The sequence below is a fragment of the Castor canadensis genome, chromosome 15, assembly GCF_047511655.1.
Source record: "Castor canadensis chromosome 15, mCasCan1.hap1v2, whole genome shotgun sequence".
Taxonomy (NCBI): Eukaryota; Metazoa; Chordata; class Mammalia; order Rodentia; family Castoridae; genus Castor; species Castor canadensis.
In genome coordinates this window covers 23,789,969-23,815,657 of record NC_133400.1, presented here as the reverse complement: position 1 = coordinate 23,815,657, position 25,689 = coordinate 23,789,969, and the positions used below count along the sequence as shown (strand labels likewise).

The window sequence follows — 25,689 nt, the reverse complement described above, 5'->3', positions numbered from 1 at the left end:
TTGGAAACATTCCCCTGCCCACCATCTGCCCAACAATCATATGGTGTGGACCACACACTTCCATCAAATACCACTGAGTAACTCTAGGCTTTCCAAAAAAAAAAAATCTCAATTTGGCCTTGAACAGCAGCCACAACTATTCTCAATTTAAACTTTCACTCTACCTTCTGGTGGTCGACAACATAGTTAGCAAATGTAGCAGAGTCCAAGGACAACCCTTATATCTTTGGAAAACCTCCAGTGGCTTATCAGAAAGAATTCTTTCCTGAAATTATTAGTCCTTGACAGGCACAGATGATGACCACCCTAATATTATGCTTTTCTGTTTTGCCCTCAGTGAAAAAAGTAGGGGAGAAGCCTGAAGATATAGAAAAAGCATGCACAAATGGGATACATGAGTTGGCTAAAATTCTCATCTAAGCAGTCAGACAAAGCCTGAATAGTGGTTGTGTTTCATGCACCACAATTGATCTTAATTATTAGAACCCAGAAGGACTTACTTGAACAGAATGATATCAGCGTGGCTCACCTGACTCCTAGAAAGAAAAGTTAAAATCCTCAAAACTAATTTCACAGTCATTTCTAAGGTGAGACCTTAATTATCAGTGGATAAAAACTTCTATTTTTAAGAAGATAACACTGTTGTGAATTTTTGTCTCAATTTTGAAACAGTATCACATGCTTAGTGAACAATTGAGAACAGTAGAGAAGTCATTTTAGAATTCGCAGGCAGGCATAAGTGAGTTTATGCCATGTTGCCATTTTCTGACTTTGGGAATTTGAACAAGTTAACTGTTTCTGGGTTTCTTCACTTATTAAACTTGGAGTGTAAATTCTATATGCCTATTAAGATTGCTATGATGGTTAAGTAACTAAGCACAAGTTTTCACAAATGAAGACATTAAGATGTAAATTTATTTATTCTTCTGACATCACTATATGAAGAGTAGGTCGGCTTTAGATAAGACCATGGAGTTGGTAAGTATCATACCATCCATGCCAATCCTAGACATATCATCTACTAAGCTAGTATCTAAAACTCAGTCTTCACAACTCTAGCAGAAGTAGATCCCAATTTCTGGGATATGAATGAAAAATATGATAATCAAATTACTTAACATGGAATCTAACTCATTGTAGACACTCAGAGTGCCTGACCTACTTTTACTTAATTGTATCTCAACTTTTTGTCCTATTTTTAAAAAAAAATTATGATCAGATTCAGCAAGATTCAGCAATCTAACCTTTGAAATTGGCTGTATGTTGTTCATACCGAGAAGAACATTGTATGAAAGAAGTCTCCTGAAAATTTGATTTGATGATTTGTTTCTACTATTCTATAAGTGCCAGAAAAAGATGAATAAGTAGCTACAACTGATAAGTATTCAATGTTCCAATCACAAATACCAGAAAGACGTATGATACTCTTAGATGTAAGACTTTCAAATTCAATCCCAAAATGAAGGCAGAATGATTTCCAAGAGGGATTTCATATCAATGTGTTAGTAATTAATAATCACTCTTTAAATTCTTCATTATGCTTAGTCCTTCACAATTAAAAACATAATCCTGGGAAGGTTGGAAAGGATAAGTGATGCAATGTTGATGATTTTTTAAGACAAATAAATTTCCTGACGTGGGAGAGATAACATAGAATAACAAACATTACAAATGTTAGATCATAATTAACTTGATCAAAACCAGATTGCAATATTTTACAAATACATGATCCTAGTTATAATCTAATTACCTTGTTTCTTCATTTATAAAACTAATTAGAATATGTACATATGCACTCATACATGTATGCATATAGGTATATATTATTTTATAATTTTTTAATTAATTTATTTTTGCTTGCATCTACAAGACACACACATTTAGCTTGGTCAATATTCTCATTTGATAAGACATTCTAAAACATAGAGATTAGGATTGTCAGTTTATAAATTGAGCTGATTTTGGTACAAAGTGTTCTACCTTTCATTGCAATGACTTGCCATTTCAGGATTGAGGCCCCCTTGAGAAGAGGAAAGCATGCTTTAACAGAAAACATCGCTGAGTAGGAGACAAAAAATGTAGGATAAATCTTAATGGAAAGACAAAATCTATTTCTCATGCTATCCCATGTTTGCTTCTAAATGCTAATGTTTCTGAAGCTGTCTAACAGGCACATTGTGAAGTGGGGCCTCCTCTTTTCTTCTTGCTCTCCTTCCTCCCATTGATCATAAGCCAGAAGTAAGGTTATAGTACATCTATATGATCTTGGATTGTCACAGAATATTAACTGTAACTCGCAAGTGTGTTTCTACATATGTGAAAGAAATTATGTTATTTTCTAGGAAGATATTTTGTCTCATAGCAATGTACAGAGATTTGAACTCTGTCCATTTTTCCAGAAAAATCCTCGACTCCGTTGACTCTGTATTTCTAATACATTCCTTATTCTGTAATCACAAAGATCATGTGATTGTATCAAGACATCTTCTTTAATTCACACACATAAACACATGAATATATGTGAGGGATGGATAAACTCATGACATGCAATTAATTAATGTATTCTTAGCCTTATATAGTTACCACATTTTTTTGTCTGTGTGATGACAACAATTAAGATCTATCCTCCAGGCAAATTTCAAATATTTCATATAGTGTTGCTAACTATAATCACAGTGCTGTGCATTAGAGCGCTAGATATTATTATTCTTTCAAAACTGAAACTTTCTACCCATTTCTCAGTATCTCCCTCATTTTAGATTCTACACATAAGTAAGTATTACTTTTCGGCATCTGGCTTACTTCACTTAACAAAATGTCCTCCATGGCAATTCATGTTCCAAATGGCAGGATTTCCTTCTTTTTAAAGCAGAATGATGTTATGTTCTCTCTGGGTGTGTATACATATAAAATACCTCATATATAATATCTCATATATAGAATATTATGTATATGCATAAAGAATATGTGAAACATATTCATTTACCCAGTGGAACTCAGATTGTTTCATATCTTGACTAACGTAAGTTAACACATGAGTGTAGATATCTCTACAGAATATCGATTTCATATCTTTATGAAGTAGAAGTGAGAATATTAGTTACAAGAAATCCCTATTTTAAAATTTTTGTATAAACTCCACAATGTTTTCCATAATTAGTACACTATCTAATATTTCTACCAACCAGATACAAGAATTCTCTTTTCTTCACATCCTCACCAATTGTTAACTTTTTTATTTCTAATAATAGTTGTTCTAACAAGATATGAAGGGATATATTATTGTGATTTTGATTTTCATATCCCTAATGAATATTTAAGTTGAGCACTATTTCATATGACTTTTGGTGGTTTTTAAATGTTCTTTTAAGAAACACCTGAGTTCCTTATATATTTTGGATATTACAACCTTACCAAGTATGTGGTTTGCAAATATTTTCTTCCATCATTTAAGCCACCTTCTAACTCCACTGATCATTTTCTTTACTGTGTCAAAACTTTTTATTTTGACATAGTCATTCCTATCTGTTTTTGCTTTTGTTGCCTGTGTTTCTGGTATCAAATCCAAGAAATCATTGTCTCGTCCAACAGCCTAAAGCTTTTTAACTTATGTTTTCTTCTAGTAGTTTTATAGTTTCAGATCTTACATGCATTTTTAATTCATTTTTCATTATCATATCATTGTTTTACTGTGAGTACATTGTGACATTTACAAAAAATTCTTTTATCACCCTCTCCATCATTGTTCTTTACTTCCAAACCCATCTCTGGAATAGTTTCAACATGTTTTATTTTTTCATAGTATTTCCACCATATTTACCCTCTTACACCCTTTTCTTATATCCTCCCTCCTCCCACTGGTACCAACACCCTGATGGGACCTGTTCTGCCTTACTGTTCTCTGTTTTTCAAGAGACATTTTTGTTTGTTGAAGATAGATATATAGGGAGTTTGATTGCAACATTTCCATGTATGTATATGAATTGGTTCATCTCCTCTACTTTTCTCCTTTCTTCCTTAGTCTCCTTATGGTGATTTCAATAAGTTTACATTTGATTCATTTTGAGTTGAATTTCACATATAGTAATGAGAAAAGGGTCCTGAGTGGCAAAGGCTTCTTTTGTCTGCCTCAGTAATGAGGGTCTTTGGAATCTTGCTGTTCTCCTTTTCCCTTATAGTGGGGAATCACAGTTAAGGGGATCCCTCTTAGTACTAAGCTGTATCATCCTGATTGTGGAATGATGTAAATTAAATGCTTCCTACATTTTTTCAAGTGGCCATCAAAAGTCATGGTGCTCCTTTTGGTTGCTATAACACCATCATTATATACTGGAACCCTCATCACTGAGTTATTTTTGTTGATAGGCAGCTCTTCAGTCACTTTTGTTAGTAGGTAGCTCTTCAGTCATTTTTGTTAGAAGATGATGATTGGCATCTCCTTGCTCAACATCTCACTAATATCACTCTTCTTTTCTGTGTGCATTTGCAGACCGTGATTTCTTTCTCTCCCTTATACTTATTCTCCCTGCTACTTTTTTGCTTGAACTTATATTTTAAGGTAAGAGGAAAGTAGAAGAGGACACATAAATTCAACTGTGACTCTGTCCACCTATCCCAGCAAAATTTGTGTTACTCTAAATACATGTGCTCAAATTAGTAGAAAATTCCATGCTCCCCAAACTATTTTTCTATCTACTTCTGAATAGATTTCATTATAACAATGTAAAAACTGATATTTACTGAGTGTTTGCTAGATTTTAGTCATTTGGCTAACTGCTTTTCATGGGCTCTCTAACTTAGCAATCACAATACCTCTATGTGTTAATTTGTCATTCCAGGAAATGGCAAGGATAACTCTATCTAAGACTTTAAGAAAAATAAATCTTTTGTTAGGTTTACAACTAGGTGTTTGATTTTTTTTGAGGCTATTGTAAATGGAATTGTTTCCATACATTCTTTTTCAGTTTGCTCATTGTTAGTGTATAGAAATACTAATGATTTTTCTATTTTGATTTTATATCCTGCTACCTTGCTATAGCTATTGATGATGTCTAGAAGCTTCTGAGTAGAGTGTTTTGGGTCTTTAAGGTATAGGATCATGTCGTCTGTAAATAGGGATATTTTGACAGTTTCTTTATCTATTTGTATTCCTTTTATTCCTTCTTCTTGCATAATTGCTCTGGCTAGGAATTCCAGTACTATGTTGAATAGGAGTGGAGATAGTGGGCATCCTTGTCTGGTTTCTGATTTTAGAGGGAATGGTTTCAGTTTTTCTCCATTAAGTATAATGCTGGCTGTAGGTTTGTCATATATAGCTTTTATAATGTTGAGGTACTTTCCTTCTATTCCTAGTTTTCTTAGAGCTTTTATCATGAAATGATGTTGGATCTTATTAAAGGCTTTTTCTGCATCTACTGAGATGATCAAGTGGTTTTTGTCTTTGCTTCTGTTAATGTGGTTTATTACGTTTATTGATTTTCGTATGTTGAACCACCCGTGCATCCCTGGGATGAAGCTTACTTGGTCATGGTGAATAACCTTTTTGATGTGTTGTTGAATTCGGTTTGCCATTATTTTGTTGAGGATTTTTGCGTCAATGTTCATTAAGGAGATTGGCCTATAGTTCTCCTTTTTGGAGGTTTCTTTGCCTGGTTTTGAAATAAGTGTAATACTGGTTTCATAAAATGTGTTTGGCAGTTTTCCTTCCTTTTCTATTTCGTGGAACAGTTTAAGAATCAACATAGTAAAAATGTCGATACTCCCAAAAGTAATCTACATGTTTAATGCAATTCCCATCAAAATTCCAATGACATTCATTAAAGAGATTGAAAAATCTACTGTTAAAATTATGTGGAAACACAAGAGGCCACGAATAGCCAAGGCAATACTCAGTCAAAAGAACAATGCAGGAGGTATCACAATACCTGACTTCAAACTATATTACAAAGAAATAACAATAAAAACAGCATGGTACTGGCACAAGAACAGACATGAAGACCAGTGGAACAGAATCGAGGACCCAGATATGAAGCCACACAACTATAAGCAACTTGTCTTTGACAAAGGAGCTAAAAATATATGATGGAAAAATAGCAGCCTCTTCAACAAGAGCTGCTGGGAAAACTGGTTAGCAGTCTGCAAAAAACTGAAACTAGATCCATGTATATCACCCTATACAAATATTAACTCAAAATGGATCAAGGATCTTAATATCAGACCCCAAACTCTAAAGTTGATACAGGAAAGACTAGGAAATACTCTGGAGTTAGTAGGTATAGATAAGAACTTTCTCAATGAAACCCCAGCAGCACAGCAACTAAGAGATAGCATAGATAAATGGGACCTCATAAAGGTAAAAAGCTTCTGTTCATCAAAAGAAATGGCTCTAAACTGAAGAGAACACCCACAAAGTGGGAGAAAATATTTGCCAACTATACATCAGACAAAGGACTGATAACCAGAATATACAGGGAACTTAAAAAACTAAATTCTCCCAAAACTAATGAACCAATAAAGAAATGGGCACGTGAACTAAACAAAACTTTCTCAAAAGAAGAAATTCAAATGACCAAAAAACACATGAAAAAATGCTCACCATCCCTAGCAATAAAGGAAATGCAAATTAAAACCACACTAAATTCCACCTCACCCCTGTTAGAATGGCTGTCATCAGCAACACCACCAACAACAGGTGTTGGTGAGGATGTTGGAAAAAAGGAACCCTCATACACTGTTGGTGGGAATGTAAACTAGTACAACCACTCTGGAAAAAAAATTTGGAGGCTACTTAAAAAGCAAGACATTGATCTACCATTTGATCCAGCAATACCACTCTTGGGGAAATACCCAAAAGACTGTGACACAGGTTACTCCAGAGGCACCTGCACACCCATGTTTTTGCAGTACTATTTACAATAGCCAACTTATGGAAACAGCCAAGATGCCCCACCACTGACGAATGGATTAAGAAAATGTGGTATCTATACACAATGGAATTTTATGCAGCCATGAAAAAGAACGAAATGTTATCATTCTCTGGTAAATGGATGAAATTGGAGAACATCATTCTGAGTGAAGTTAGCCTGGCCCAAAAGACCAAAAATCGTATGTTCTCCCTCATATGTGGACATTAGATCAAGGGCAAACACAACAATGGGATTGGACTTTGAACACATGATAAAAGCGAGAGCACACAAGGAAGGGGTGAAGATAGGTAAGACACCTAAAAAACTAGCTACCATTTGTTGCCCTTAATGCAGAGAAACTAAAGCAGATACCTTAAAAGCAACTGAGGCCAATAGAAAAGGGGACCAGGAACTAGAGAAAAGGTTAGATAAAAAAGAATTAACCTAGAAGGTAACACACACTCACAGGAAATCAATGTGAGTCAATGCCCTGTATAGCTATCCTTATCTCAACCAGCAAATACCCTTGTTCCTTCCTATTATTGCTTATACTCTCTCTACAAGAAAAATAGAAATAAGGGCAAAATAGTTTCTGCTGGGTATTGAGGGGGTGGGGGGGAGAGGGAGGGGGCGGAGTGGGTGGTAAGGGAGGGGGTGGGGGCAGGGGGGAGAAATGACCCAAGCCTTGTATGCACATATGAATAATAAAAGAAAAAAAAGAAAAAGAAATGTTTCACACTTACAGAATTAGTAGAATACTAAGATATTAATTGAGATTGAGGAAACTGATACTAGCGATTGTCACATAAAACTACTGGTATATCCCTGCTGATATTTTAACTGCAATTCATGAGAAACCATTAGTGCAACAGCCCCCAATATTCCAGAACTCCAGAAACTACAAAAGATTAAAAAGGTATGGTTTCTAGACTAAGCTTGGGGGTGAGTTCTTGTGCAGTTATAGATAATACAATTCCAAAACCCAGTTCTGACTTTTGAATATCTGTAATAGAATCCAACATTATTTCTCTTTCATCTCTCCAATTTTTTTCTTACTCCCTTATTTAATTCTTTTTTCCTTTCTTATTTAAAAGAAAGGATGTTTGGCTCTCATACATCTTGAAATGTCTAAAATTTCTGCTTTTCTCCAAGCTATGTGAAATTTTTAAAGATATTAACAGCAAATATGCTAAGTATTTTTAAAAAGGCAGTCGGCAGGCCGGAAATGATGCTGACTTGGAAAGAGCAAAAGATAACCTTTTTTTAAATCTCAACTAATTTCCATTGGAAGAAAAAGGATACTTCAAGAGTTTTATTGTGATTTGTTAAGACCCAGATGAGTATTAGAAAATAGATTATTCTCCTTTATTAGTTTCAACACGTCTTACTTTTCCATTTACATACATGTGTATACAATATTTTCACCATATTCATCCTCTTACACCCTTCCTCATATCCTCCAGTCACATGGTACCAACCACCCCCCTCCTGGACAGGACCTAATCTGCCCTACTGTTCTTCAATTTTATAAAAGAAAAAAATTGACATTTTTGTTTGCTTAAGATTATTATACAGGGAATTTTCTTGTGATATTTCTATGTATATATGTATTATAACTTGAATTGGTTCATTTCTATGATTATTCTTCTTTCTACCTTAGCCCCCTTCTTATGGTGATTTAAACAGATTTAAAAATTCTCTATTCATTCTTGTATAGAGAGTACATCAACTATATTCACCTTCTTAACTTGATGGAGGGGGTAAATTTGATTATGATATATTTGGTATAGTGTAAGAGCTTTTGGAAATGCCATGATGTACCCCCTGAACAACAATAAAAATGAAAATAGATTATAAATTAGGCTTAATTCATTCATGATATAATAATTCCTATTATTAAAAAGTACTGCTTACAGGCTGGTAGAGTGGCTCAAGTGAAAAGAGCATCTGCCTAGCAAGCATGAGGCCCTGAGTTCAAACTCTAGTTAACACCCAAAATTCCAAAGTATTTCTTAGATTACAAAGTTTTCTATTTATATTGTTTATGTGTATAATGTGTTGTAATCTACAAAGAAATGATTCATTTAAGGAATATCTTTCTTCTTTTTATTTTAAAGTAGAATTTTTCATAATACATAAAAATAATGAATGCATAGCAAAATATTTTGTACATTTGCAGGTATTTCTATGCTAAAATTGACCATGATTCCTACTTACACATATTTTATTTTTTAAAAGAAGGAACACTAAAGTTAATCTACTTCAAATTATCTCATTTTATAATTAACAAATCTCATTTTAATAATGTCACCAATGATGCCAGTATGCATTCTATGATTTTCTTATGTGTATCATTATGTAGACCCAAGAGAGCCTTTATTGTGTTTGAGTTCCTTTCTTATATAAAAGATTATGCTCTCTCATGCTGCAAATCTCTCTTTACATCCCAGTGCATGACAATGGAAAAACTGTATTACCTCTCTGAGTCTTTGTTCTTCCATATGTTGAAGTATGTCTGATTTTGGCTGAATTTTTTTTTTCACTTTACAGTTGTAGAGAGGGCTAAATGAAATAATATTTTATTGTATACTAAGTACTTTACTTAAGAGTTAGGAAGCATAAGCTACACATTAACTCTCCATTTATAAAAACGCAATGGAAATTATTTGATTTTGGAACTTTTTCCAGGTTACTTCATTTATTCATGCATTCATTCTCATTAAGCCTTTATTATACAGCATAAAATGCACCATCAGTTTTCTCTATTAGATGAGTTATAGAAGGCATGGACTTTTTCTTTTTCACTTTTGGTTCCAGAACATCTTGTGTATTACTTGGTGACTAACTACAATGGCAAATGATTTGACAGATGTTTGAGAAGTTTTCCATAAGCATTCAAAAATAGAAGACACTGATTCTACTTACTATCTTGGATTGGGTAGAGAAAAGGGAGCAATATAAGAAAAGCATTCTAAAGGCATAATACTTAAGGAGAGTGTAAAGTAGACAGCATCTGAAGCTCCACAATGTTATGGGTCCCAGTTGGGATCCAGTTGTGTTTTCTTTCTTAATCAGGGTTATGCATTTGTTAGGAATTATTAACATGGCACAGAGTGAAAGGACTATTCTTTAAACTGTTGACTTTAACTAAATGAATATGTATTTGTCAAAAATAAAAGTGTATATGGCAGTGTAATAGAAGAGGGTAGAAATTTTAACTTATCTAGCTTTTCATTTCAAATAGATCTGTTAATTAATCTCATCTACAGGAACAGAACAAGCAGTGAGGTTGTCACATGGGTGTTGATCCTAAATATTTATCCATGCTATTTTGGGTCACTCAGTTGAGTTGAAATCTAAAGAAGTCTAATAACCAAACTTCCTTTTTCCTGTAATTGAAAATGCATAGTGATGTGAGTATTCAACAGGCAAGCTTAGAACATATTTTGAAAATCAAGCTACTTAAAGTCTTCAACACTTACAAAATATTGCTAACACCAAAGTGAGTTCTATTGTTAATTAGGGAATGTGCAAATATCTAAAAGACATTTTATGGAATACAGTCTTGCTACAAAGGGGAGAGGAAACAATAATTATAGTAATAGTCAATAATAATAATTATTGACAAACATAACATACTTATTTCTTATAAAAATCCTTGATGAACAGATATGCTTTGTATCAATTTTAATAATGTCAATATTTAGTGTCAGGGAGGTAAGGGTTCTTTCTCAAGAAAGAATCTGATAACTTCTCCATATACAAGGGCTATGGTTGCAAGAAAACCTCTTCCCATCATATTCTTTTTGTCATTCTCTTAATTTTTCTCTCCTCTAAATATCTTTGTGTCCTTATTATTAAGAGGAGGACAAAGAAAAAAGAAACACTCACAGCATAGGTGTTATGTCTCTCTCCTTACTCCATGATGCTGATGAGACAAGACAGCCAATTATTCCAGACACACTAAGAGTGCAAGTGCATGAAGAGAGAAAAAAGCAAGATAGTAGGCTTCTTCCCAGAATGTCAATGAGCAGGATTAACCCTTGAGTGTTAGGCTATCTTTAAGTTCATACCCATGAATAAGAGGCCTCTTCTCTACCAAAGCCCTGACCCAAACAAATAAGTGTTGCATTTAATGATTAGTTTTAAATATTTTTAAAAATAATGTGAAAAATGGAGCATTTGGACACTTTAAAAATCAATAAAAGAATAAATTTTGGAAGGCTTATAGATTATGAAGTCATTGGCACACATACAAATGAGAAGTCATGAAATAGTCCACCTTTTTTCCAATTCTTGTTTCTCATAGTATATTTCAAGGTCAATCTGGTTTAGAATCATTTAGCATGTTGTATACAACACAAAATATTATGCTTCAGAAGGTAAAGGGTACCTTCTGAGAATGTAAGTTTTTAACATCCTAGGATTACTATTAACCATATGAAAATAAAAGAAATCCAGCTATATGTAGAAAGACACATGTGGAAAACTTAAGAGCAAGACCCTCTAGTAATATAGGATTACTGCTACATGCTGTATTTTATCATTCATTTATATCATGTTTAGTCTGAGATTGAATGGACATATAATTCTATTTGGCTGATAAAATATATCCTGTTTTGAACTTTCCCATAAAAATCTGAAGCCAAGTTGGTATTTGACCATGCCACAGGCCACAGCTGGGTATATGCAGTTTGAAAGATGCTTGAGTACAGCTCCACACATAGTATTTGATAAAATTTTATTAAAGCCGAGCTGAGATTAGTGCCTTCTCTGCACACAGAGATGCAGAAGTGAGGTTATTCAGGCTTTTGGCTAAATTCTAAAGGTCAAAAAACACTTCCCTGTTTAAATAAGTTCAATTCTCCATCTTCTTTCAGAAGATGCCTCTGTTCTGTATTATCGTTTCACTCTGAAATCATACTTTTCAGTTAAGAATTTGGAAACAATGCCTCTGTGAACATACACCAGAGGCAGCTTTTATTCCCCTCCTATGATTAATTTTGCAGCTTTTTTTTTCATGTTACTTGACACAAATGTGTAGGTTTCCAGGATATAGTATTTTCCTTTTAATATGTAGGAAAACAAGAACACCCTAAGCTCTCTTTTCAGACCTAGAAAAAGCACAGCCCAGAATAATACATTCATTGTTTTACAAAGGAAAAGTATTTGATGGTGTCTGAGGAATACAGAGTGCTAGAATGAAAATGAGGCTGCAAACAAAATGGAATGAGAAATAGGTTTGCTTTGGTTACCCAAAAGCAAAACCTATCACACACTTTCACACAAACATACCCAAATCCTAGCAGCCACTTCATACCAATTCCTGACACCAAAATGAAATAAAGATGGAACTTCAGGGGAATAAAACAAAGAGAAGGAGTGGAAATGAAGCTGCCAAGAAAAACAGAACTGATATTGCAAAGGTCAGTGCTATATAGGATTAGTTTGGACTACCCCATACTCCAGTGTAATTTGCAATATATTTCAATACTTCAGAACAAGTATTTCTAGCTACTTTTAATACCAGCTCTGAGCCATGACTATCTAAATAGACAGTGGGCATTAAAGTTCACAGGGCTTGATATTGCCTGTAAAAGCGGAGCCCAGAAGAATTTGCTTTTATTATGCCCCCTTTTTATTAGGTCCATAGCCAATGGTGGTTAAAGTGTTGTGCCATATCTGTCAGCATGCATGGATGCATGGGGATTATTTGTAACAGAATTTAGGTCTAAGAGCCAAGTTCCTCAGCCATAAGTCTAGAATACTAATTCTTTCTCTTTCATCCCCTCTGTCTGACTCTTATGGCATTCCTAGTATCGTTGGAGGAGTTGGAGGAGGGATTCAGACATTTTTTAATCTAACATGATAGGCTTTATGAATAGTTAAGGGGTCAAACCAGCAGAGAGAGGTTCCAGAGGATTTCTTGTTCCATTTTTTTATTTTTAGGATCCAAATTGATCCTTCTATCTTCCTTTCATTTCCACTGGAGAACAGCTATTTGAATCTATATTCCTGGAGTCACTTTCAATGTCCTATTTAAAAATCCAACCATAACATACTCTCCCTCAAACTACATGTGTGCATCCAGGGTGGAGTGCATGTTTAGGCTCAGAATTTTGTTTTTCATTTTTATTTTTTTTAATTTTATTATTTTTAAAAATTATTCATTTATTTATATGTGCACACATTATTTGGGTCATTTCTCCCTCCTGCCCCCACCCCCCACCCCCTCCCTGCCTCCCTCCTCCCTTCCAAGAAGAACCTCTTCTGCACTTTTCTCCAGTTCCGTTGAAGAGTAGAAATAAGCAATAATAAGGAAGACATAGCATTTTTGCTAGTTGAGATAAGGACAGCTATACAGAGAGATTCCTAGCATTGCTTTCATTTACAAATGTGTTATAACCCAAGTTGATTCATCTCTAACTGATCTTTACACTGGTTTCTGATCCCCTTCTCATGTTGACTTCTGTCACCTTAAGGTTTCTGTATTAATTCCTTTGGAGTGGGGACATCAAATGCTTTCATGTTTGGGGTTTTCAATCTAACCCTTTACCTCTCGGGGTCATGTAACCCAAGTCCAACCACATTGCTGCATTTGCCCTAAATCTAAAGTCTGCATATGAGGGAGAACATACAATTTTTGGTCTTCTGAGCCTGGCTGACCTTGCTCAGGATCATGTTCTCCACTTCCATCCATTTACTTGCGATTGATAAGATTTCATTTTTCTTCATGGCTGAGTAAAATTCCATTGTGCATAAATACCACATTTTCTTAATTCATTTGTCAGTAGTGGGGCATCTTGGTTGTTTCCATAACTTGTGTACTGTGAATAGTGCTGCAATAAACATGGGTGAGCTGGTGCCTCTGGAGTAACCTGTGTCCCATTCTTTTGGGTATATACCCAACAGTGGGATTGCTGGATCTATTGTACATTTATGTTTAGATTTTTTAGGAAGCCTCCAAGTTTTTTTCCACAGTGGTTGCACCAACTTGCATTCCCACCATGTACAAGGGTTCCTTTTTCCCCCACATCCTCACCAACATATGTTGTTGGTAGTGTTTTTGATGATGGCTATTCTAACAGGGGTGAGGTGGAATCTTAGTGTGGTTTTGATTTGCATTTCCTTTATGGCTAGAGATGGTGAGCATTTTTTCATGTGTTTTTTTGGCCATTTGAAAGTATTTCTTCTTTTGAGAAAGTTCTGTTTAGTTCAGTTGCCCATTTATTTATTGGTTCATTGATTTGGAGACAGTTTAGTTTCTTAAGTTCCCTGTATATTCTGGTTATCAGTCCTTTGTCTGATGTATAGCTGGCAAATATTTTCTCCCACTCTGTGGGTGGTCTCTTTAGTTTAGAGACCATTTCTTTTGTTGTGCAGAGCTTTTTAATTTTATGAAGTCCCATCTGTCCATCCTTTCTCTTAGTTGCTGGGCTGCTAGGGTTCTATTGAGGAAGTCCTTGCCTATACCTATTAGTTCCAGAGTGTTTCGTGTTCCTTCCTGTACTAACTTCAGAATTTTGGGTCTGATATTAAGGTCCTTGATCCATTTCGAATTCTACTAGTACAGAGTGATAGACATTGATCTAGCTTTAGTTTCTTGCAGATGGATAACTACTTTTCCCAGCAATATTTGTTGAACAGGCTGTCTTTTCTCCATGGTATATTTTTGGCCCCTTTGTCAAAAATAAGGTGGCTATCATTGTGTGGATTCATATCTGGGTCCTCTATTATGTTCCACTAGTCTTCATGTCTGTTTTTGTGCCAGTACCATGCTGTTTTTATTGCTACTGCTTTGTAATATAGTTTGAAGTCGGGTGTTATGATACCTCCAGCATTGCTCTTTTTGCTGAGTTTTGCTTTGGCTCTTCACGGTCTCTTGTGTTTCCAAATTAGGCACAGAATTTTGGATGAAGTCTTTTAGGACTTTGACTCTCAAGCATGAAACACAAAGAAGATTGGAATTTGAAGGTATTTCTCATTTTAGCGGCTAAAGGGGCTTGGATGAGTGTATTCTTCTAACAGTTTTGAGGCTGTTACCATTGCCTGTTTCCTAAATTTGCTTCATTCTTGGATTATTTTATTGGCCTTCTCTCTCAACTTGTCTTGTTTCTTTATCTATTTCTTAGTTTGAAAGTTGATATTTGTCCCCCTAAATTGTTCTGATTCTTGCCTTCTTTCTGATAAGTTACCCTACTATGTGACCAAGTCCATTATTGAAACATTCATGACTTACTCAATACCTAATGTAGTCATTCACTCCTTTTGCCATCAATACTGACTTCTAGTTTCTCTAAACAAGTTATGTGTCTTCCCTACTCTAACCCCTCTCTTTTCCTTGTTTTAAGTTGGGCTTCACGTGGGATTCCGTTTGGCAGCAATTAAGGAATGAGTAGACCTATAAAACTGTGCACCAAATGATCTGGCCACTGATAGGTCCACCCATTCCTTCAAAAATCTATTAAGATCTAAAATCAATGTATATAGTGTGATACTGTTAAATTATAATTCCACTTTAACAATTAAAATTTTTTAACAGCTTAAAGTATACACAGACATACAAGATATTTGAAATGGCTTTTTGTGCTATGTGTCTTCTAAAATTTCAGAAAAGAGAAAATTGAACTTTTGTAATTTCTTAGATCTCTTTCCAATCATAAGCAGTTAATTTAGTTAAGGTTCTTAGCTGATTCCTTTTATCTTTCAAAGTTTTTGAAAATTTTATCTTTGGTTTATATAAAAGCAAATCCACTCTGGCACATGGTTTAGGGAAATTAGGATTATTTCCCAGTTTGGAATATTTATATCCTTTAGTACAATAATTCCATATTTGAAAATTGATCCTAAGGCAAATATCAGGGATGCGTATGCAGATCTGTATTTTAAAATTTCCTTTGAAAATTAACTTTGGTTTGAACCATTGCTTCCACTATAATAAATATAAAACACTTGAAGAATTGTTGTTATTTATGGCATGATCACAAATTAATCATAATGCAAGCATTTAAATTTATAATTGTATATATTACTTTAATGACTTGGAAAAATACCTTTTGAAATGCTAAAATGAAAAAGCAAGATATAATTCTTAAATAGTTTCAGGTATACTGCATAACATTTATTTCATATGAAAACATAGCAAAGGGCATATCTAATACTGTAAACAGTGATTTTTATGATTTAGTTGATTAGATTATGGTTGAAATTCATTTTATACACATTTTTGCATTTTCTACAATGGGTCATGTATAAACGGAGAAGATAAATATTTTTAACGATAGGGATTGTTTAGGTAGGAAATGAACATACTGACATAAATTTCCTTTTTTTTCCAAGAAAGCTTTTATATTGTGCTAAAAGTAGGGAGAAGCTTGTCTATTATATACTGGTAAAAGTTCTAGTGGCAGGAGCTTAAGTCATCTCAATGTTGAATATGATTTAGACAACAATTTCGTGTTTATTTTACCAAAAATGATTTCCCAAAAGATTTTGATCTTTTAGCCTTGTCATGATTATATAAAATACAAACAATATTTCACTTTGGTTGTTACTATCCTACTAAAATTGTTTACTAGAATTTGTAGATTCTCCATTTACAAATCCTAGAGATTGCTGTTTATGAAAATCAATTGCTATTTTTATATCAATACTGAAGCAATGCCTAACCTGCAGAGATCTTTAATTGCTCTTGAGTTTTTTACATTCCTTCCTCTAATACAAGGTCTGGATTTTACTTTCATGGTGGAGTTTTTTGTACAATCTCAAGTGGTCTTTTGCTATGACTATTACCACTTTTGCTCATCTCTCTGTTTCTGATTTTATTCCTTCTGCACTTGATTTAGTGCTCCTCCTGACACCTGCTCCATCCTGATAAACTGACACCTCCAATTGTAAATCTTGCCCCAGTGCTTTCTTTTCCCGAGGATGGAAAATAGCATGTTCCAGTGGGTTATAACACTTTAGCAAACATCAGGAATCCTGTCTCTTCTACTTTAGAACAATATTGTTTAGAAATAGACATTTTTCTTCCTCTGTCTCCTAAGCTTTGCTCTGTATGCCTCTCTTCTTCTTTCAGCTAGTTAACCTTTACCCCTCCAACAAGCTCAAATCAGATGACATCTCCAGGCAACTACCTTGACATCTTCTCAGTAATAGTCCCAGACCTATCTAAAGGCTAGATTATGGGGTCTTCTCTGTGTTCCTGTCCTCCATTCCATCAAAGCACCACTCTTGCTATAATTACTTGTCATTATTTGTATCATAGTGTTTCTCATATTTAGCAACTTCTTTTCTCTTCCTCTCTTCTCCATACACAACAATTTTTTGTCAGTACGTACTGAGGACATGCTCAATGAATTAATTAAGAATAACAGACAAAGTTAGGGGGAAATTGGCCCTAAGTGATTTACCCTGAGAAAAAAATGGACTTGCATTTGATAAAGCAAACTCTGACTCTAAATACTAAAAAAGCAGTCATGAAAATGAAAAAGCTAAAAGTGTGCCTGTGCGTATGCAGAGCTCTGCATACTTCCTGTACACAGCGACATCCTCCTTGGCAGAAGCACCTGCATTGGACTCTGACATTGCCCATGAATATTCTGATCATAAAATCCCAGCTTTTAGAAACCAGATGTCCTTAGCAGATTTTACTCCATTTAAGTTTTCGATTTAGTTCTCCTTTGAAAGTTTCAGTGCTGAATTATCATGGATATTTCTAGCTGGGGTTTTTGAGGTCTATAATTTTGTTGTTGATGAATGACACTATTTGGCATATAGAGGAAGTTCTTGGTTCTAATTTTATAAAATATTGTTACTTGTTTTTTGTTCTTCATTTCCACCGATGGTGAAGACAAATGTACAAATGATTCTGACAATACTTTTTCTTCTTACAATAAAATTCCATTCCCCCATTGAAAACTGACCAGTTTTCTCTTCAATTATGTTTATGTAGAAAATCCATATTTAACATGTTTTTTATAATAAATAGTCCCAGGGTATCTATAATTGGGACTCTGTGTCCGGGTTGTATTTCAGATGAAGTTTTCATTTTGCTTATGTATCCTTAAAAATGAGTTTGTGTTTTTTTATCATAATAAACTTAGCAAAGACTTATTAAACACAACCAGCAACACAAAGAAAAGTAGGAATAAGAAAAATATATACCCTCATAGCCTCATGGTGCTAATCCAATTATAGTTAATATTTAGAAGTTATTCGCCATTCTTTTCTTCTGTGGAGCTTTACATTATTGAAATTATGTTATACATAAAAATTGCAAATTTACTTACTTCATATTAGCATAGTGCTTGGGTTCAAATTCCAACTTGGCTGCTTGCTAGCAGAAAGAATTAATACTTTTCTTAAGCTTTATTATCTGCTTTTGACTTTACTTCATCTGAAAATAGGTAATCATAAAAATGCCTACCTTACAGGTGTTTCAACAGTCCATGAAATCATATAAGCAAAATATTTAAAATAGATTCCATAGCAAAGAGTATACTAACAGCAATGATAATAATTATAACTTAATTTGTTAATACTTTTAAAGTGGAAGATTCTGTTTTAGGTAACATTTTCCTCTCGAGTAGATAAAAGGAAGAATAATGTTACAGGAAGAGTGCCAACTTCCAAGAAATAACACCTGACTTTGGTATTGCCTCTTTAAGCTGTCTAATTTATATCAATTCACTTCACTAATTTTGACATCCTTTCCCACAACCTTTTAATAAAGGTGTAAAAATTATTTCTAATGAGCTTTCTTATTTTACTGTATCTGAACAAATATGTCATCTCTTAATCATGAGAGTTATTGTAAATATGCTTCAAAGTGGACAGACAGCAGAAAGAAGAGATGATGATGAATTGTCTCTTCAGGTTTGAATTGATATTGGGTCAAAGAATTATGTGATTTTTAAAAGTACTTCATTAATATCTCCTGCTCTGTTAGAAGTCATCACTCTGATTTAAGTTATTATTTGAAACCAAAGCTTTGTTTTACATGTTTTTAACTCCCCAAAGTGTCCATTAGATTGCTACATTTTTCTCCTTTAAAAGAAAAACATAACTAAAGGTTTCTTTAAAGAAATCTGTTACAATTCAGAAGAATACTTGCTATATAGCAAATAAAAGGCTTGATAGTTAAATAATAAGAGAAAGGAATCAAATTATCAGGAAACGAGAAGATATTCTGTAAATTACACAGATTTAGAGGAAAGGAAAAGACACAAAATAACAAGGGAAACAGTAGGAAGCTTTAGTGTATGTACACTTACAAACTCATAAACCACAAGGTCAACACAACCACAGAAGAAAGTGCATGAAGTCATATTTAGGTTTTAATGAATGTAGTGACATTATTGTTCAATCACCTGTCAGTCACACAATATATAAGACTCCATGATGAGAGGGGAAAGGAAAAAAAGAATGCTTAGGAAGCAAACCTCGCCAGAGCAAGACAATGCGTTCTAGTGTTGTTCTTCATGGATGGAAATTTTAGAAGCTTTGTGTAAAGTGCTTCAGCACCCAGAAGATAAGTTCACAAGGAAAACTCTTTGTTAATTGTATGAGTGTTAAGTTGAGCTTTTGTTCATTGCAAGCCTTTTGCTTCTCTTGACTACTCTTTTCAAGTTACTTCAAGATATTCCACAAGGGAGGGGTGAGGATAGGTAAGACACCTAAAAAACTAGCTAGCATTTGTTGCCCTTAATGCAGAGAAACTAAAGCAGATACCTTAAAGCAACTGAGGCCAATAGGAAAAGGGGACCAGGAACTAGAGAAAAGGTTAGATCAAAAAGAATTAACCTAGAAGGTAACACCCACGCACAGGAAATCAATGTGAGTCAATGCCCTGTATAGCTATCCTTATCTCAACCAGCAAAACCCCTTGTTCCTTCCTATTATTGCTTATACTCTCTCTACAACAAAATTAGAGATAAGGGCAAAATAGTTTCTGCTGGGTATTGAGGGGGGGGGAGCGGGAGGGGGTGGAGTGGGTGGTAAGGGAGGGGGTGGGGGCAGGGGGGAGAAATGAACCAAGCCTTGTATGCACATATGAATAAAAAAAAAAAATAAGCCAGACACAAAAAAAAAAAAGATATTCCAGAAACCTTCCAGCAACCTGTGCTACTCTACACTACTCACTGCATAGTGCCTAGCAGCATACTGCATGGATCTTGGGAAAGAGGTCATCTCCAGAGGCTGGCTCTCTGGGTAAGGAACCTAAAAGCTGAGCATTCTGAATTCTTATCATTTGGCTTTTGCACATAGATATTTCTGCCTGTTACATTTAATATAAATAAACCAAACAGCATTTTTGTGTGTGAATATTTGTGCAGGGGTGAGGGGGTTGGTTTGCTTACATTTATTGAGAGCTGCATCCTTGTTTTGTGTATAACTGGAGTTCATTTATTCTCATTAAATTGTTTACACCTTAATTTATCTGTTCCACCTCTGATATACATTGTTAGGCCATTGTCAGTTTGGGACTTTAATGAATCGTATATGTTTTCTTTTCTTATGCAAAATTCTAACATACACCATTTAGGGACTATATATATATATATATAGTCCCTAAATATATAATAAATATATATATAGAAATATATACATATATTTCTGTCAGAAGTTTAGTTAGAAGGGTATGTTTGTGGTTATGTGGAGGACTTAAGTTCAACTTCATTGAAAACAAACTCTTCTAATATTGATACCTAACATTCTAAATGCCATTATGTGAGTATTTCAGCTTTTACATTTCCTTGCCAACAGTAGATACGGTTCAAATTTTTCATTTTTATATATTTGAATGGTATTTTTTTATTGCTGTGCTTGGTGGGAGTACACTGTGACATTCACAAAAGTTCTTACAATATACTTTAATTCACTCCCCCCACCATTCTCCTTATCCCTCCTTCCCCACATTACTGGAATAGTTTCAACAGGTATAATTTTTCCATTTACATACACATGTACACAGTATTTGTACCATATTCACCTTCCACCATTTCTCCACCTTCTCCTCCATCCAACTGGTACCAACCCATCCAGGCAGGACCTTCCATCTTCCTGTTTTGTAAAGGAAAAAAAAAATGACACTTTTGCTTGTTTGAGATAGCTACACAGGGAGTTTCCTTAAGGCACTTCCATGTATATGTGTATTATAGCCTTAATTGTTACATCTCCTCTATTTTTCTTCTTTCTACCTTAGTCCTGTTCTTATAGTGGTTTCAACTGGTTTAAAAATTCTACATTCATTCTTGCATAGAGAGTATATCAACCATATTCACCTTCTTAACTTCCTTCTTTTACCCTCCCTTGCATGAGCTGTTTTTCATAGAATTGCTGCATTTGTATTAGGTCTGTATTCCACATATGAGAGAAAACGTGGTTTTTGGCCTTTTGAATCTGGCTAACTTCACTTAAGATGATGTTCTCCAGTTCCATTCATTAACTTTCAAAGAACAAGATTTCACTTTTCTTTGTGACAGAATAAAATTCCATTGTATATAAATACCACATTTTCTTTATCCATTCATCAGTAGTGGGTCAACTTGGCTGTTTCCATAGCTTAGCTATTGTGAAATTATTCACAATAATTACAGTGCAGTAAACAAGGAGTACAGGTGCCTTTGTTGTAACCTGACTTACATTTCTTCAGGTATATCCCTAGGAGTGGAATTGCTGGGTCATATGGTAATTCTAGTTTTAGTTTTTGAGGAGCCTCCATACTGTTTTCTATAGTGGTTATACTAATTCATAGTCCCACCAGCTATATGAGGGTTCCTTTTCCTTACATCCTCCCCAACATTTGTTGTTGCTTGTTGAATTGCATTAAAAAGTGGAAATATCGTAAGAAAATTTTCATTCTTTTCACTTACTAAACTTAAAATAAGCCATAGTTAAATTACTAGAATTAATAAATGCATTTAATAAAATTAATAGATGAAAGGTGACATAAAGACTAAATAATTGGAAATTAAATTTAAAAATAATTTGGAATCAAATTTAAAATATCAACTACCTCAGTAAATATTTAACAAAAGTAAGCCAAATAAATACGCATGTGGTTTTGATGGCTAAACAACAATATGAAAATATCTAGAGCTGTGGAACTATACAACTGCAATAATAAGTACACGGACACATCTTATGCTATGTGCTTTTAGCCTACAATTTAAAAAGCAATTAAATAAATGCTGAGCTACAAGAGGTCATTCTTTCTGAGCCTGCCTTGCAAAGATTCAGTAGCCCCAAAATTGTAATCACCATCAAACATCAATCAAATTTAAGTGTGGTTTTTGAACAGAGATTCTATAGTACAGATAGTAATGGAAAGGTTAAGAATAGAACATATAAGTACTTAAGCTAGCATTGTAGTACTGTATTTCCAGCTCCTTCGGGAGCTGAGGCAAGATGCACTCACTGTAAGACGTTAGCCTGGAGAGAAGTGTGCAACTCTATCTGAAAAAAAAATTATAACTTACATTACTGAATACTAAGAACAGTACACAAATGCTGGCATTATTTAAAGCACTTCAGGCAATACAGTAATTATGTAAATACAATATGAATACAAGCATGGAGAAATAGATGCATAAAAATCTGTAGAACATCTGAGCTCAGAGCCTTATATAGATGAACACTCTTTCAAAGTATCCACACGTAATTGATACTGAAAGTAAGCCCCTGCTATTTCCTATAAGCAGGAATTGCATAGGGAATTGATAGAAAAGTAAGTTTAGTAAATACGCAGAAAAAGGAAAAGTAAAGTGACTCAGGAATCATACCAACATGGTTTGAGGAGAAGAATCTCTAAAGGTTTTAGGAAGAAATGCTCCATAATGTAGAAAAACATTTGGTTTAGAAATAAATAAAATTGATTGGCTCTATTTAGAATAATAGATATTTGGGTGAATGACTTCATTTCTCTGAAATGCTATAAATTATCTCTGTAAACCGATCACTTATGTCATAAGATAGAATTGATTATACCGTCTCCAAAGACTCTCCATCTTCAAGGAGCCTGTAGTTTAAAGATTTCCTTGGAGGCAAACACAACAAGGGGATTGGACTTTGAGCACATGATAAAAGCAAGAGCACACTAGGGAGGTGTGAGGATAGATAAGACACCTAAAAAATTAGCTAGAAACTAAAGCAGATACCTTAAAAGCAATTGAGGCCCATAGGAAAAGGGGACCAGGAACTAGAGAAAAGGTTAGATCAAAAAGAATTAACCTAGAAGGTAACACCCACGCACAGGAAATCAATGTGAGTCAATGCCCTGTATAGCTATCCTTATCTCAACCAGCAAAAACCCTTGTCCCTTCCTGTTATTGCTTATACTCTCTTTACAACAAAATTAGAAATAAGGGCAAAATAGTTTCTGCCGGGCATTGAGGGGATGGGGGTGAGAGGGAGGGGGCGGAGTGGGTGGTAAGGGAGGGGGTGGGGGCAGGGGGAGAAATGACCCAAGCATTGTATGCACATATGAATAATAATTAAAAAAAAACTTACTCAGACCTTCGTACAACATAGTAAACCCTCTGATGGTTTGTCCTTATCCCTATTCTCCATATTTGAAACAATCTTTAGGACAAACCCTTCTTTACAAAAGCCTTTCTCATCTAAAAATATTCCTTTTTTCCTCTAACTTTTCCCCAAAATATACACTCAATACCTATCTATATCCTTTTTGCTGGTTAACTTTGTAATTTGCATTTTAAAATAACTTTTGTAAGAATTTTAAATTTAAATAAAATTGTTTTTTTCAATTAAAAAAAAAAGATTTCCTTGGAAAATAAATTTAGATGCTGTCAAAAAAAACTGGCCTCATGAAGACTGTGTGGGTAAGCAAAGGTGATATCAGTTTCTGCCAGAGAAGTGACTCAAATAAAACAAATAACCAAACAGAAAAGTTAAAGTGAGTGAAGAGGGGGGATAAGAAATAACAATAGAGGAGATGAATATGATCAAAGTTCATTAAATACATGTATGGAATATTCATAATGAAACATACTAAAAAGTACAGCTAAAAATAATAAATATAAAAAGAAAAAATTAATAAGCAGTTAAAGAAGATTTTAGTGTTAAATAATCAAGTTCAATTATAAACTCATTTTGCACAGAAATTCTACAATCTGTGTTTCCACAGAAGAGCAAGTTCCCTTCTCTAAACTGATATGCAATCACTTATTAGAAGTGATTTAATAAATTTATCCAACCTAACCATTCAGCGCATCAGCCTCAGACCAGGAATTTCTGACATGAACTTTTCCTTCTCAATGAATATGATCAAAGAGAAGTTTGAGAACCAATGCATAAAAAGGCACCCATGAGCTTGAAAACATACAGTTGGTGAGCATGTAGTTAATTAATATGATGTACATCAGACCTCATATTAAATGTATCCTTCAGAATAATGTTTGAAAGTTGAGCCTCTTCAAGGAAACGTGAGTAGTTTTAATAAGCAATTGCTTAAAAAGAAAGAATATATTTGCTTTGATCTCATATGTCCTGCACTCATAAAAATAACTTGTGTCAGACTGTTTTTATTAAATTTTTGGTGGCTCAGTATTCTTTATTTATTAGCAGACACTCCTGTTCTGTAGTATGGATAGACCTTCTATGGTTGTTATTGAGTCATCTTTGCAGGAATTAATTTTTACAATCTCACTTACATAGGTAACATGGATGGGTCAACAATGCACTCTGCCTGATGTTTCTTCTGCCACTGTGGAAAAAGATAAGTAAGTCTTCTTCAAGTAACTGTCAGAAAGAACTACAGAGCAATTTTTATTGTTGTTATTTTCTATTTCTCCATCACATGCTGAAAATAAAAAAATCCGATCTTTGCTCATTTAAATGTATCTCAAATGATTACTTATCCCATAAGAACATAAAGATTATGTTTTAAAAAGTTGGAAAAGACAAAAAACAAATTCAGAAAGTCATATGAATAATATAACTACATCTGTGTTTTATCAATAAAACTTGATGAGGCAGAAATTGTATTTTCTCCTGGAGGCACTGAAACTAGTACACACATAATGGCATGATTGTATTCCTGGTGTCATGAATGAGGTTAAAACTGTATCTCCAACATTATTCCCAGCATCCTAAATACGAATGTCCCAATAGGAGGTTATCTCTTCCAGGCTGCAAGGACTGCATTAGGGAAAATGAGAAGAATATAGAGTAATTACTCTAATTCAGACACCTGAAAAAACTTTTAAAATAACCACTGCCTAAGTAAACTTTTTCTTTTCTCCTGCCGAATTTTCTTCTGAAACGTCTGTTTTTAAGGTTGACAGTGCAGGCTCACTCTGAGCTACAGAAATACACTGGCTACTCTCAAATTGTGTTTCAAGGACAACCTGTGTAAGAATCAATTGAAAGCTAATTAACATGCAGATTCCCTGATCACACCCTTAAAAATCATAACTAAGATTCTTTGGGAAAGGGTCCTGGTGATTCTGTCATTCACTAAAATATTCCTTCCCACCAGGGGTTTTCATACTTTACCATGAACCAGAATTACTTGAAGAGGTTATTAAAACACAGATAGCTGATCCTACCCTAGAGTTTCTGAGTCTAGAGTAAAGTCTGGGAATTGGCATAGCTAAGAAATTCAGTTTTTACTATGAAAGGCAAATGTTACCAGCCAAAAACTAACAGTTTAAGAACCATTGCTTCAAAACAATGCTTTTCAAATTCAAGTGTGCTTAAGAATTCATTTGGTGATTTTGTGAAATTTCAGTATTCTACTCCAAAAAGTTTGATTCAGTAG

General features: G+C 34.3%; 2 long non-coding RNA genes across 3 annotated transcripts in view; one reads left to right on the top strand and one right to left on the bottom strand.

Annotated features, from left to right (window-relative positions):
* Positions 1 to 10,875, bottom strand: part of LOC141417190 (uncharacterized) — a 216,193-nt gene extending 205,318 nt beyond the window's left edge. For both annotated transcript variants that reach the window (XR_012441778.1, XR_012441779.1), the window contains exon 1: positions 10,797 to 10,875. This is a non-coding gene — a long non-coding RNA (uncharacterized lncRNA). The remainder of the gene's footprint in view (positions 1 to 10,796) is intronic.
* Positions 10,876 to 12,164: 1,289 nt separating this feature from the next.
* Positions 12,165 to 25,689, top strand: part of LOC141417397 (uncharacterized) — a 79,639-nt gene continuing 66,114 nt past the window's right edge. Inside the window, exons 1-2 of the long non-coding RNA XR_012441938.1 lie at positions 12,165 to 12,331; positions 24,585 to 24,649. This is a non-coding gene — a long non-coding RNA (uncharacterized lncRNA). The remainder of the gene's footprint in view (positions 12,332 to 24,584; positions 24,650 to 25,689) is intronic.